The sequence below is a fragment of the Patella vulgata genome, chromosome 3, assembly GCF_932274485.2.
Source record: "Patella vulgata chromosome 3, xgPatVulg1.2, whole genome shotgun sequence".
Lineage (NCBI taxonomy): Eukaryota > Metazoa > Mollusca > Gastropoda > Patellidae > Patella > Patella vulgata.
The window spans coordinates 7,619,250-7,632,844 of record NC_065881.2 but is presented as its reverse complement, the minus strand read 5'-3'; positions in this window follow the sequence as shown (position 1 = coordinate 7,632,844).

The following is a 13,595-nucleotide window of genomic DNA, read 5'->3' as shown; positions in this document are numbered from 1 at the left end:
CATTAGATTTATATACAAAGTTGGTTTCGCTGGTTTTTTTGGTGTTGGTGGCGCTGATGGTCTTCCTAAGGTGTCGCTTGTGGTATTCTGGTATTTTGGCAATCTGTTTCACAGAGAATTACGAGTCTCGTATAATATCTCTGTCATAGATGACTGCCTTAACACGTGCTGTCACAGTACGCGGTGTGAATCATTGGCTGAATGGCGCGTGCATTGTTTACATAAGACATAACTGCTTCGGAGAGAATGCTGCATTTTAGTCAATTTAATACCCATTTATACTAAATCGGAAATAATTTTTACCTACAAATACGTCAAACGCCTTTATTTATTTTTCCAATATATACAAAAAATGTTTTAGAATTTAATTTGTCGCAGGAAAAAAGTTAATATTTCTAGCTCATTAAGCCGCATCAATGTCATCCTTATCAGTGATTGTCGCGGCCAAGCAAATATTCACTGCGGATCCGTGTGGTATTTTGGTTCTGAAGAAAAAAGAATAAATTTGAGGCTCTCTGGTTAGAGCCAAATTAGTGCGTTTCCTTCTAAGGATTTTCTAAAGTGAGTTTTTTCCACTATCCCGGGGTTAGGGCTAGGGATCCTTATAACTAATTGATTTTATTTACCAAGGATTAGGGCTAGGGTTTGATATATTGTTTGTTTTGGGTGAGGGCGAGGACTTGTCTTATTTAGTCTAATTTACTGTGCACTAAGATGTTCACATTTTTATTTTTAGAATATGTAATTATAAGTTTCTGTGGGAAGATTTTTGGGTGATTTTCTTGGAGATCAGTAAGTTTAAGTTTATTATGCAGTCACGGGCTTAAAAGAAGTACGAAGTCATAATATCATAAAGTTTGTCATTGCATCAACTGGCGTTTCCCAGTTATACCTGACAAGGAGTAGGGTCGCCTGCCCAACCTCGTGGGGTTTCTCCGGGTCCTCCGGTTTCCACTCACTGCTAAAGACCCCTACACACATACGAATTATTGAAATACAACTGAACCATATGTTAGTTCTCTCTCTCTCTATCTGGGGATCACGTGGCTAAGTGGGTAAGACGCTGGCTCGCTAGCCTGGTGGTCGGGTGTTCGATCCCTGCATTGGCCGAGAAAGTTCATCCCAATTTTCCGGAGTGGTTTCCCCTTGTCAGTGATACAGGACGGAGGGCCTGACAAGGACAGCTGTCTAGTCGTTCGGATGGGACGAAAAACCGAGGTCCCGTGTACACATTGGCGTGCACGTAAAAAATCCCCTGGCAGTTGGAATTCGATATAAGAGTAGGCCGTAGCGCCGCTGCCCGGGCAAAATTTCACTCATAGCACACTGTATGGCGTATGCCCGCCTTCATTAGTCCAGGTTAGGAGCAGAACAGTAGGACGTTAAACCCCATTTCATTTCATTTCTCTCTCTCTGTCTCTCTCTCTCTCATAATATAACAATAACACAATCACCCATAATTGATATCTGATGAGCAATCTGGTTAAAATCTGGTTATTTCGTTTCGTTTTTATAGTTCAAAATTTCGTTTTACCTGTCTTTACTACACTTGGATCTGGAAGACTTGTTATTTAACTCATGCTCTGCTTGAAATGAGGGGTCAGCCAATCAAATGGTCTGTCGAATCGAGTGTTCGACCTTTTTTGCCCGGAACTGTGGGTAATTCACTAGTAACATCAATGCTGATTGGTTAATCAAATGTCTGACGTCATAGTTCAAAAGTCGGTCTTTTGACCCCTGACGTGACCTATCGCTATAACTTGTCAGATCTTCATGTAGTGTAGGCCATCGAAAGTATAAAAAAAACGAAACGAAATATAGATCTGTATATTAATCAGGTTGTCTGATGAGCTGATTATATTTGTTATTATAGCTGTTGGGAATTGTGGAACTAATACCCTTTCTGACATCTTGTGTATTTAGCGTAATATCTTGCTATCATTACTTCGTCTAGTCACATACTTTAAATCCTTGGCTCCGTGACTTCATCCCGATGGGAATAGCATGACTATTCCCACGCATGCACAGTTATTAAATGGTATATTGGTCGGGACACAACCCTCCAGATCTGTGACCATTTCGCTGGAAACAAGGTTTGGTGATGGTTTCTAATAGAAGGAACCCAAGTGAAGATACCCGTTTGTAAGGGTCAATTTCAGACCATTGTTGGTGGCCATCTTGGATTTTAAACTAGGAAACTACAAATATCTTAGGATCCCTGTTATATCAGAAACTATCGTCAAACCTTGTTTCCCGAGAAATGATCCCAGATCTGGGGACTGTTACCGGAATATATTGCGGAGAGATACATTCATATTTCTATTTACTTTAAAAGATGGAGTGTCCCCATAAACTTCACAGGGGGGCGTTGGATGGCCGAATGGTTAGCAGGTGAGCGTTACCATTAAGTCAACTGGCGTGGTTTCCATTCCCTGGCAGTACGTGACAAGGATTAGGAACGCTGTCCAGCCTTGTGGGTTTTCTCCGGGTACACCGGTTTCCCACTACTGCTAAAGACCCCTACCATATGTTAGCTCCAAAATGATCTAGTTTGTGTCGAGTGGACGTTAAACCCAATATCTCTCTCTCTCTCTCTCTCTCTCTCTCTCTCCATAATGTTCAGATCAGAATCCAATGAATTAAAGCATATCTTTGTTTTGTTTTTTTGAGAGATCAAGTTTGAATTTCTAAGAGTAATAGAAAAAAGAAGAAGAAAAACGTCTTTGCTTTTCGTATAAAGTTTCTTTTAGTAATTGAAAAATAAGAAAAGGGCGTTTTTGTATTTCGTATACAATTTTCTTTACAATCCTAGTAGTAATAGAAAAAGAAGAAAAAACGTTGTTGTATTTCGTATGCAACGTTTTAAAAATTTCGCGTGCGGAATGAGTTATCAGTTTTATAATTATTTTTATTTTCTATCCATTTGACATTTAGTTCTTTTGTTCTTGGGATATCAAAGCGTGTTTATGCAATAGGTCAGAGGAGAAAATACCCGTATAAATAGTTCCACACTCATGGGATTTCGGCGTTATTGACAAACTGCACATTAACCTTTGAAGTTATGAAAGATGTTGACAGCGGTTAATATAAAAAGAATGTAGGTTATAAGTTATTTTTATATAGAATAATTATTGCCTGTATTTATGCGGCTTGAAATACTAAAGTTCAACTTATAGTTCGCTCCAGTAGTTGTAGGCCATTGCAATAAGAAAGTATTTAATGGTTGGTTGGGGGTTGGTTGCGGGTTTGGGGCTGTTTTCTCCAACGCCTACGTTTCATTTATGTAACTTAGTTAAAGGGGAAGACCAACGATTTTCAACAAGGTTTCCATAAATCTTAAATATATATTGATAAATAATCCCCTCTGTAACACGAGCAAAAAAAGTTTTTGTAAGCGAGAAATTAATCTTTATTAAACCGGAAGTGACATAGTTGGTTCAACACGCTCACTTGGCTCTATAGTAAGTATACAGATTTGGCACAAGTTTACTGCTGTATTGCGTTCACGCGTCGTCCTTTGGTCAAAAATCTGATCAAATGGGTTGTTTATTAAGATATTATAAACACGAATTTATGGTTTTTTAACGTTTAGTACACAAAGCCGTCGTTGGTCTTCCCCTTTAATCTGTTCAAGGAACTGAACTAATTTTAAAATTAATTTTACTGAGTATTTTTGTAAGGGTTTTTATCTTAATTGTATAATTGTTAACGACATGAAGTCAAGAATTGTCTTTGAGCATTTTTTTATGAATTAGAAACCTAGCTTCCAAAGATCCGAGAATGATAGATCAGTAGTGACGTTTAGATGAGAACAAAGGAATGATAAATTGAACATGACACGCTAAAGTTGAATGGTGTCCTGGTGTTAAATAAAAAAATTAACGTTGTGTAAGAGAATAGATAAAATGAAATAAAATAAAATAGAAAATGTAGAAAGGATTTTATTATTTAGTAGTAAATATTTAACGTTGTGTAAGAGAAAACTCAGAAAAAGATGTAATAAAATAGAATAAATTGGAAAATGTAGAAAGGAAGTTATTCTTCAGTAGTAAATATATAATATTACTTTTATACTTATTTTTACCCATATAATCAAAGCCTTAAATTTTGTTTACCATATTTTAATATTCAAAGCGGATAAATCTATTTGTTAAGGCCAGCTCAATTTTTGTCAAGGTCTCTGAGATGTAAATAAGGTTAGGACACGTGATTGTTGGCGAGATTGTAGGTTAGGGAAAGTGCAAGCATTGGGGATAGGTCCAGGGTTAGGGTTGGGATTAGCGCAAGCCCAGTTTACATTTCGTGACCTATGACGAAAAATTGAGCTGGCCTTATCATTTAGCACTAACCATTAAAAGTGGGGAATCTAGAATTCTTTACATAATTATTACCGTTGGCTAACAGTTTCCTGTCATTACGTGACTATATTTAAATATTTCTTAACAAGAAATCGATTATTTATTTTGATAACTTCTTTGAATGATATTCCAGTCAATAGCTAGCGAAGTGTTTCCTGAAACTTGAGACCATTTCTTAACACAAACTAGTTTCCATAATGCCATATAACAGATCTTCAAACTATTTTCCACCATCCCACATAACAAATCTTCAAACGCGCATTAGGTGATATTGTTGAGTAATATATTACATTTGTAGAACATTTTCGTCATCAGCAACCTCACTAAAGTTTGTTAGTTTCTACTGCCCACAGAATAATGACATATTCACACTTATACAATTCGACCCGCGTTAGAATTGGATATTGATTTGGTGCACTTGGTCCTATTCTTGGAATAAATAAACCAAGTTTCTTCAAATCACTTTATGGCACAAATGGTAAAGACAACATTTACACAAACTAATGTACAATGAATGATTACATCCAATGTATATTTCGTTTCGTTTTTTTTTATACTTTTGATGGCCCCAAAATTAAAAACGAAACGAAATGGAATCTGCGTGCTAAATCAGCTTGTACTGTTTCTCAGTTGAACCAATATGGCAGAGCGTGTCAACTTTATGGTAACTTCTTAGTTACAACCCAAATCATTTTTCCGGTTAATGCAGGATGAATGTTCTCCACGTGAATGGGAAATGGGTGATATATTTTATTAATTACGGTGGGTTAAGCTACAAGCTTCTCAGTTAAACCGATATGAAAGAGCTTGTGCATTTTATGGTGATTTCGTATTAACTGAATCGATATGACACAGCTTGTGCACTTTAAGGGGACTTTGTGATACCATGATCCGTTATGAATTAACTCTGACTTCCATGTTGTGTATATCATCAAATAACTCTGGAACACTTTGTTGCTATAACTATTAACTATGTTTATATATGAAATACAGGAAACTACAACATCTATGATAGTACATTAGGAGTTATTATAATATCTACAGACTGAGTTTAACAAGCCTAACGGCTGAAACACTACATTGTCCCTATCCCAGCCTCGAACCAGATGCTGAGAGTACGTGATGTCCGAAAATACCTTACAGTCCCAAAGGTGACAAGAGCTACACACTTCTTGATAGTTCTACATGATGTTCTCGCCTGGCCCGTAAGCCGGGGCAGCTAACGGTATGTCTCACTAGGAATCCCACGTGGTGTCTCTCCTAGGATCTCTAGATGGTATCTGGCCTCGAGTTCACAAAGCATTCTCAGACTTAAGTTGAGAATTTACTCAAACTTGTTCACCTTATTTTAACTAAAATATAGCCCTTTATAATAATTTTATTGTTTGAATGTATCAGATACATCAATAAGAAACTATGTACAAAGTTTTGTATTTCTGCATCAAAGATATTTGTCATAAACAGTGATTGAAAGTTGAGCAAATTCTTAACTTAAGTCTGAGAATGCTTTGTGAACTTGGGGCCTGTTTCCCAGCTTCTCAGACAAGGAGGCCGCGGGAACGTCCTTCTGAGAATACTAAATGATGTCTCTCCACAACCTCCAAATGATCCCGCTCTTTCTTATATACAAAGTATAGATACATCAGCTATTAGGGCGGGGCAATTACCATCCCTCGGTAAGTGTTTCGCATGGGCACCGTTTTACGTCAACATTATTCTATTTAATTTGACTAATCTGTGTACGAGATGACTGGACGATAGTACCCTACTTTCAGCAATTAATGGTGGCAGGAACTAACTATGAGTTAGGCTAAGAAGGTTGAATCTTGCAAAATACCTACTTAGCCCATTTCTCGTTGTCTCCCATGTGTTTAACCACTTCAATGGTTACGAGTGCCATTTGTAATGAAGCGACTCGACGAACCAGGCTAAACATACCCCACAGGAGAATACTGAGGGTGTAGACTGGAATAACCAGATAATAACTGATTAGAAATTACAGTAAAACCAAACAACGATTGAATGTAAATCAGTTGATATACATTATTAAAATACAGATGTGACGTCATCCTTTCATGTTGATTTGTCATTATTTCAAATAATGGTACGAGCAATGTGCCAAGCGTACATTATTTATACTAGTTGAAATGTTGGACCCGCGTGACGCATTGCATTCCAAAGCACGTGCGAGTGTTTGTATTTTAAGTTGTTTTACATGGTCTCGCGCTTAAGACATTGCGTAATATATTGAAACAACGACTCGTGAATAACGTCCCTCATGTTGTTTCAATCTATTACTTAATGTCACGCTCTCGGCGATTAAACCATTATTACATCCGTTGCAACCCATCTGTTTCCCTGTCTAGGTGGGGGTCACGGAGGCTAAGTGGGCAAGACGCCGGCTCGCTAGCCTGGAGGTCGGGTGTTCGATCCCTGCATTGGCCGAGAAAGTTCATTCAGATTTTCCGGCGTGGTCCCCCCTTGTCAGTGATGCAGGACGGAGAAACCGAGGTCCCGTGTACACATTGGCGTGCACGTAAAAGATCCCTTGACAGTTTGAATTCGATATAAGAGTAGGCCGTAGTGCTGCTGTCCGGGCAAAATTTCCCCTCATAGCACACTGTATGGCATATGCCCGTCATCATTAGCCAAATTCGGAGCAGAACTGTAGGACGTTACACCCCATTTCATTTCGTTTTCATTTCATCTGTGTCCTTTTTAGGTGCCAAAAAATAGAGATTTAGCCCCTATAAGAATTAACCCGGTTAGTTCAAGTTGACTCATTTTTGTTGACTGAGAATTAGAGTCAAACTAAAACTAATGATTGATCGAGACTGATGAAGAGATTATTTATAAACTAGTTTCTCCACATGACGTAGACGTAGGTTGTCTTAATACAACAAATAAGTAATTGTAGTAAATTGAGCAGTTATTAGAGAAGGATGAGGGTATAACAATGGTGTATATACATCCTTCCTTCATCTCCCATCATCTCAACACACTTTTCTATCGATTCTTGTAAATATAATTAGTAACATCAATTCCATTCGAAAGAGAGAGAGAGAGAGAGAAATGGGGTTTAACGTCCACTCGACACAAACTAGGTCATTTCGGGACTAACATATGGTTTAATTATATTTCAATAATTTGCTTGCGCGTAGGGGTCTTTAGCAGTGGGAGGAAACCGGAGGACGCGGACAAAACCCACGAGGTTGGACAGGCGACCCTACTCCTTGTCACGTACAACCGGGGATTCGAAACCACGCCAGATTGACTCAATGACAGGCCTTATGATACAGCAGGCACGTGCTAACCATTCGCCCCCCCCCCCCCATTTCATTTACAGTAGAAAGTTTCTAAGTTTACAGGATACCAAACACGAATGTAAACGAAGTGCCAAAATACGACGACATATGTAATTTATCATGTGAACACATGGAGCCGTTTGGAACTGATAGATTTGCCTAGCAGGGGTTACATAACTCGTTTGAGGAACTCCATTCTTCTCCCGTCTTCATTAGTTGGTTGGTACGGAAGAGTAGAATGCCCAACGCAGTTTCATTTCATTTACATTCTATGCTTGTATGAGTGACTTAAAGGAGCTATATCGCTAATATTTGGGACCTAAAAATTGACACAAATGGTCGCAACACATGTAAAAATGTATTATCGATGTAAATAAACGGATATTTACTCTAATATCAAATGAGTTAGTTCTGCGAAATACACCAGAAGTCTCAATCGCATGACAATCTCTAGAGTCTGGTTATTTCAGTCTACACTGATAGTACTTATTGCGCATGCTCTCCAGATAAGATTATGGTGTCAACGTTTGACATTACTCGTAGAATATGTCTAGCTTCGTTCTTCGAGTCTATTGTTACAAATGGCGCTGAAACGCATTACGGTGTGTGCCAATGTTTATTTTATCTTAATTATTGGATATCAGAAGCCCATCTTCTCCCGGTAAGATCACAACACCAATGTTGATTCATTTGACAAATAGTTCGTGTTTTCAATGTCGAAGACTTTGGATGATATTGAGTTAGAGACTTAGCTACTTTAATATTAGCGACATTTAATCACGACTCTAACTCCGCCAAGAATATAGACAGTGTTAACCAGCCACTATATCGCAGAGTTAAAATGGTGATACCATTTAGTGATGCTAATTATGGGGAGAACGCTAGATCGGAAAATTAACCTCTCCCCCAAATTCGTAAACCTAACCCTGGACCAAGCCTAACCCTTACCCTAACCCTAACCCTAAAGTACAATCCATATATGACGGCATACGTCATAGAATCATAGAAATGAAATGAAATGGGGTTTAACGTCCTACTGTTCTGCTTCGACTGGGAAAATGAAGACGGGCATATGCCATACAGTGTGCAATGAGGGAAATTTTGCTTGGGCAGTGGCATTATAGCCTACTGTCAAGGGATCTTTTACGTGCACGCCAATGTATACACGGGTCTTTGGTGGTTTTTCTTCTCACCCGAACGACTATAATTCATACCTTGCCAGGCCATCTGTCCTGCACCACTGAGAAGGGGAAACGGGGCGTGGAAATCTCGGCCAACGGAAGCGTCGAACACCCGACCTCTTAGTTAACGAGCCACTATGACTCCCTTAAAGGCTCAATACCACTCTTGTTGTAACTGAATAATATGTCCCAATCTTTATTCTAGTCAACAAATTGTACTATTTTACAATATTCCAATTAATTGATGATACAAATTTCATCTTAACACACCTAATTAAAAAAAAATTGGAAAAATTCAACTAAATGATTTGAAAAGCCTGACGTAAAGCTTTTCAAATGTGACTTGGATTTAAAAATATTGTTGAACCCTCCGGACAAGTAAAATAAGATTTAATGGATAATTTACACAACAGGTAGGACACTAACACATCTAGTACTTAGAATAAGGCTATTTTTTATTTTTTGGAGCTGTCAAGCCAGCAAGAGTGTTATTGTCCCTTTAACCTCCTAAAGCATACACATTAACCCGACTCGAATCCTTTCCGTTTCAAATATGTGATCGTGTTGAAATATATGGCCTAATTAACGCTGGAAGGATATCGACACTAAAAATCTTTTAGATCTTTGAAATTATGATACTATCTAATGTTAACAATATTTCACCTGACAGTTCAGTCATTATTTCATTTTACTTTGATATTATTTACACCCACGTATGTATGAATATCAACCAGCTTCAGGCTATCAGATAATATGTCATTTTTATATCTTTAAAGACACCTGTGACCAAAGCTCTGGTATTTTAGACTAGGTTTGATTGGAAATGAAATGAAATGAAACGGGGTTTAACGTCCTACTATACTAGGCTAATGCAGACGGGTATACGCCATGCAGTGTGCAATGAGAGAAATTTTGCCCGGACAGTAGCACTATGGCCTACTCTTATATCGAATTCCAACTGCTAAGGGATATTTTACGTGCACGGCCTCATTATGGAAGATTAGATAAAGAGCTGGCAGTTCTCACTATAATAGTGAAAAACTAGATAAAGTAAAGGCAATATGCTGAAACTTTTAGTCAAATTGATCCACTATAAATCCGAGATATTAGCGTTTCAATTTTAGGCCTAGCCTCGATCAGCATAACTAAAATCTGTACGATATAAGGCATAGTCTCGATTATCCATTTTTGGATTAAATCATCAATGAGCGTTGAGCAGCAAATCGGATTCAAATCCAGTAAACATCCGACACATAAGATATCATCGAGAGTTGATTAAGGTATTTTCATATTAACAAGCCAACAGTGAGGCTGATGTCCCCCGCCGAAATAGGAAAATAATTAGAGGACACATATAAATTTATCACAAATTATCTTTTACAAAGTATTGAACAATCAAACAGTATATCTTTACTTATAGTCTAACAATCAAAGTAGGAGAGTTATTGTTTTCCAAAGTCTCGACCAATCAAATTGCGTATCGCTCTGCTTACCCTGAGCAGAAAATGCTCATTATCAAACTTAGTCAAGGTATTACTGTAATGAAACTATACACCAAGTTTCATCAATCTCACTTAATTAGAACTAAAGTTATCGTGTCCCAAAGCATCAACCAATCAAATTGCTTATCTCTGCTTACCCTAAGCGGAAAATGCTCATCTTCGAACTCCATCAAGGCATTGACCTAATCAACACATACACCAAGTTTGAACACTCTAGCTCAATTAGGAAGAGAGTTATCGTGCCCCAAAGTATCAACCAATCAAATTGCTTATCCCTGCTTACCCTAAGCGGAAAATGCTCATCTTCGAACTCCATCAAGGCATTGACCTAATAAACACATACACCAAGTTTGAACATTCTAGCTCAATTAAAAGTTATCGTGTCCCAAAGCATCAACCAATCAAATTGCTTATCTCTGCTTACCCTAAGCGGAAAATGCTCATCTTCGAACTCCATCAAGGCATTGACCTAATCAACACATACACCAAGTTTGAACATTCTAGCCCAATTAGGAAGAGAGTTATCGTGTCCCAAAGCATCAACCAATCAAATTGCTTATCTCTGCTTACCCTAAGCGGAAAATGCTCATCTTCGAACTCCATCAAGGCATTGACCTAATAAACACATACACCAAGTTTGACATTCTAGCTCAATTAGGAAGAGAGTTATTGTGTCCCAAAAAGTGTGACGGACAGACAGACGGACGGACGGACGGACAGACAGACGGACAGACCCATTTTAATAGTCCCCTGCTTTCTTCGAAAGGCGGGGGACAATGTGTGCGCTGCATCATAAGGTCTGCCATTGAGTCAACTGGCGTGGTTTCGATTCCCCTGTTGTACGTGACAAGGAGTAGGGTCACATGTCCAACCTCATGGGTTTTCCCCGGGTCCTCCGGTTTCCTCCCACAGCTAAAGACCCCTACACGCAAACGAATTTGAAATAAAATTGAATCATGTGTTAGTCCCGAAATGACCGAGTTTGTGTCGAGTGGACGTTAAACCCCATGACTCTCTCTCTCTCTCTCCCTCCCTCCCTCTCTCTCTCTCTCTCTCTATCTATCTCTCTCACACACACAGACACACACTTATAAGAAAACAACTATGTATCTCCAAGATGGAACTGGCAATGACTACTAGAGATTCAGGGCAGATAGGTTCTGATCAGGACTGCGTACGGCTTTATAAAACGTGCAGTTCTCCCCCAAAAAAATATTCTGGAATAAATTCATGACGTCATTGCGCCTTCAGATATCGATTTGATCGACTTTGAACAATAGCTGATCGGCTGTCGACTATTGAGTTTTCTCCAGACACGAAATCTTCAATCTAATTAAATCCAATAAAAATATCTGAGGGCAAGATTACAAGACAACGACACGCGTTGAAAATTTTATTGATATTTTGTCGGATTGACTAACCTCTACCGGATCAGAAACTTAAAGATGTAAGATTTACATAAAGAGTTAGCCATTCTTGTTATAATAGTTTGAAAATAGATAATGTAAAATGAATAATTTAAAAATTTCATTCAAATTACTCTATTGCAAGCGAAGATATTGGCCTTTGAAGGTTTGACAAGACGTGTGCAATAATTTCAACCACCGTACTGGTTGTTCTAAGTTAAGTCTCGCTCCTCCATTTTTAGATTAAATCAAAATATGGCTGAACTGTTCTAACCTATTTAATATCGGAGAAATTCGATGCCATCGAGAGTTGATTATGGCCTGGATAAGTTAATTAATAATTTAGGAAACATTTCAGGCCTAAAGGAAGACCTGCAATAGGCAGATTTAGCTCTTGTATAATGTATGTTTAACAACATTTTTTAAAGTGATCTATCTACCAGAGCGAAATACTCCTTATTACACAAATTATAGTCTTGATATCAGAGTCTATAGCCTTGATATCATAGTCTATAATAATCCCGAAAGGGTGGCGTGAATGCCTTTATTGATTGCTAGTATTATTTTATACTATTGCTACTAATAGCTAATTAATGTAGTTTGGACTTCGCTATATCCTGGTCCACACCAGTGATTCTCAACCAGCGAGCGCGGCATACAAGTGTGCAGCGCGATATACCAAAGTGTGCCGTGAAATTTTGAACGGTACACTAAAGAAACCAACTATTTGACTGATAAAATTCGAAACACTGCAATAAAGTAAGTTCATAGCTGTGTTTTTCTTTATTTAGTTTGAGTCATTCTATGTGTGTATGACTGTGTGTGTGTGTGTGCGGGTGTGCGCGTGTGTGTGTGTGTGTCTCTCTCTCTCTCTCTTGGTTAAGTGACTTCATGTAATCCCTAGATTTAAAGGGGCTTCATGAACCAGATTGGTTCAGAGAGTAGAACGTTAAATCCCATTTCATAACTTGTTATAATGGGTCACAGGTTTTTTTCTAGATAGAGAATAATTAGACGGTTGCCATTAACAACAAATTCGAAACTACGTCTATAAATATTAGACCAGGCTCGTATCTGGACTAAGACTAGTAATTATTTCCTCTTATTTCACGAATGTAGTGCGAGTTATAAATAGACAATTTTTCCCTTAATTTTTTTCTCCCCTCTTCCTGCATTTTTGGGTTGACTTTTTGGTCTAGAATTGGAAAAAAGGGATCAAATTTGCAATTTCATAGCAGTTGTGGGCAATACTGATGATATTACAGTGGAGGGAGAGGGGGTGTAAAGTGTCTTTCTGCAGAGCAATCATTGTGTCGGAAGTGAGATTTTCACCCCAGTCAACTTCAAATCCGCGTAGCAAAAAATCTAAATGGTCAACCCCCTACCAAATTATGATGAGGAGATTGCCAAATGTTGTCCCCATTGTGCCGATAAAGATTGGAACCAACGGAATGTTGAGCAAAAAGCTACAGCCTGTGATGTTACAGTCATTTAACATTGAAGTCAATGGGCAAATAATTGCTAGTCTGAGACCATCTACAAATAGACTATAGGATTCCATATTTAGACAGAAACACTTCAACGCGAAAGATAATCCTTATTAATATTTAAAAGTAGGTTACTAACACAATAGGTTGGATTGCTAACGATATGAAATATGTTATTTTGGTTTTCAGTGCAAGACAAATTCGAAACTACGTCTATCAATATTAATCCAGACAGAAACACTTCAGCCTCAAAGATAATCTTTATTAATATTTAAAAGTAGGTTACTAACACAATAGATTGGACTGATAAAATGTTATTTTGGTCTTCAGTGAAAGAAGTGTATTCGTCGGCAGGG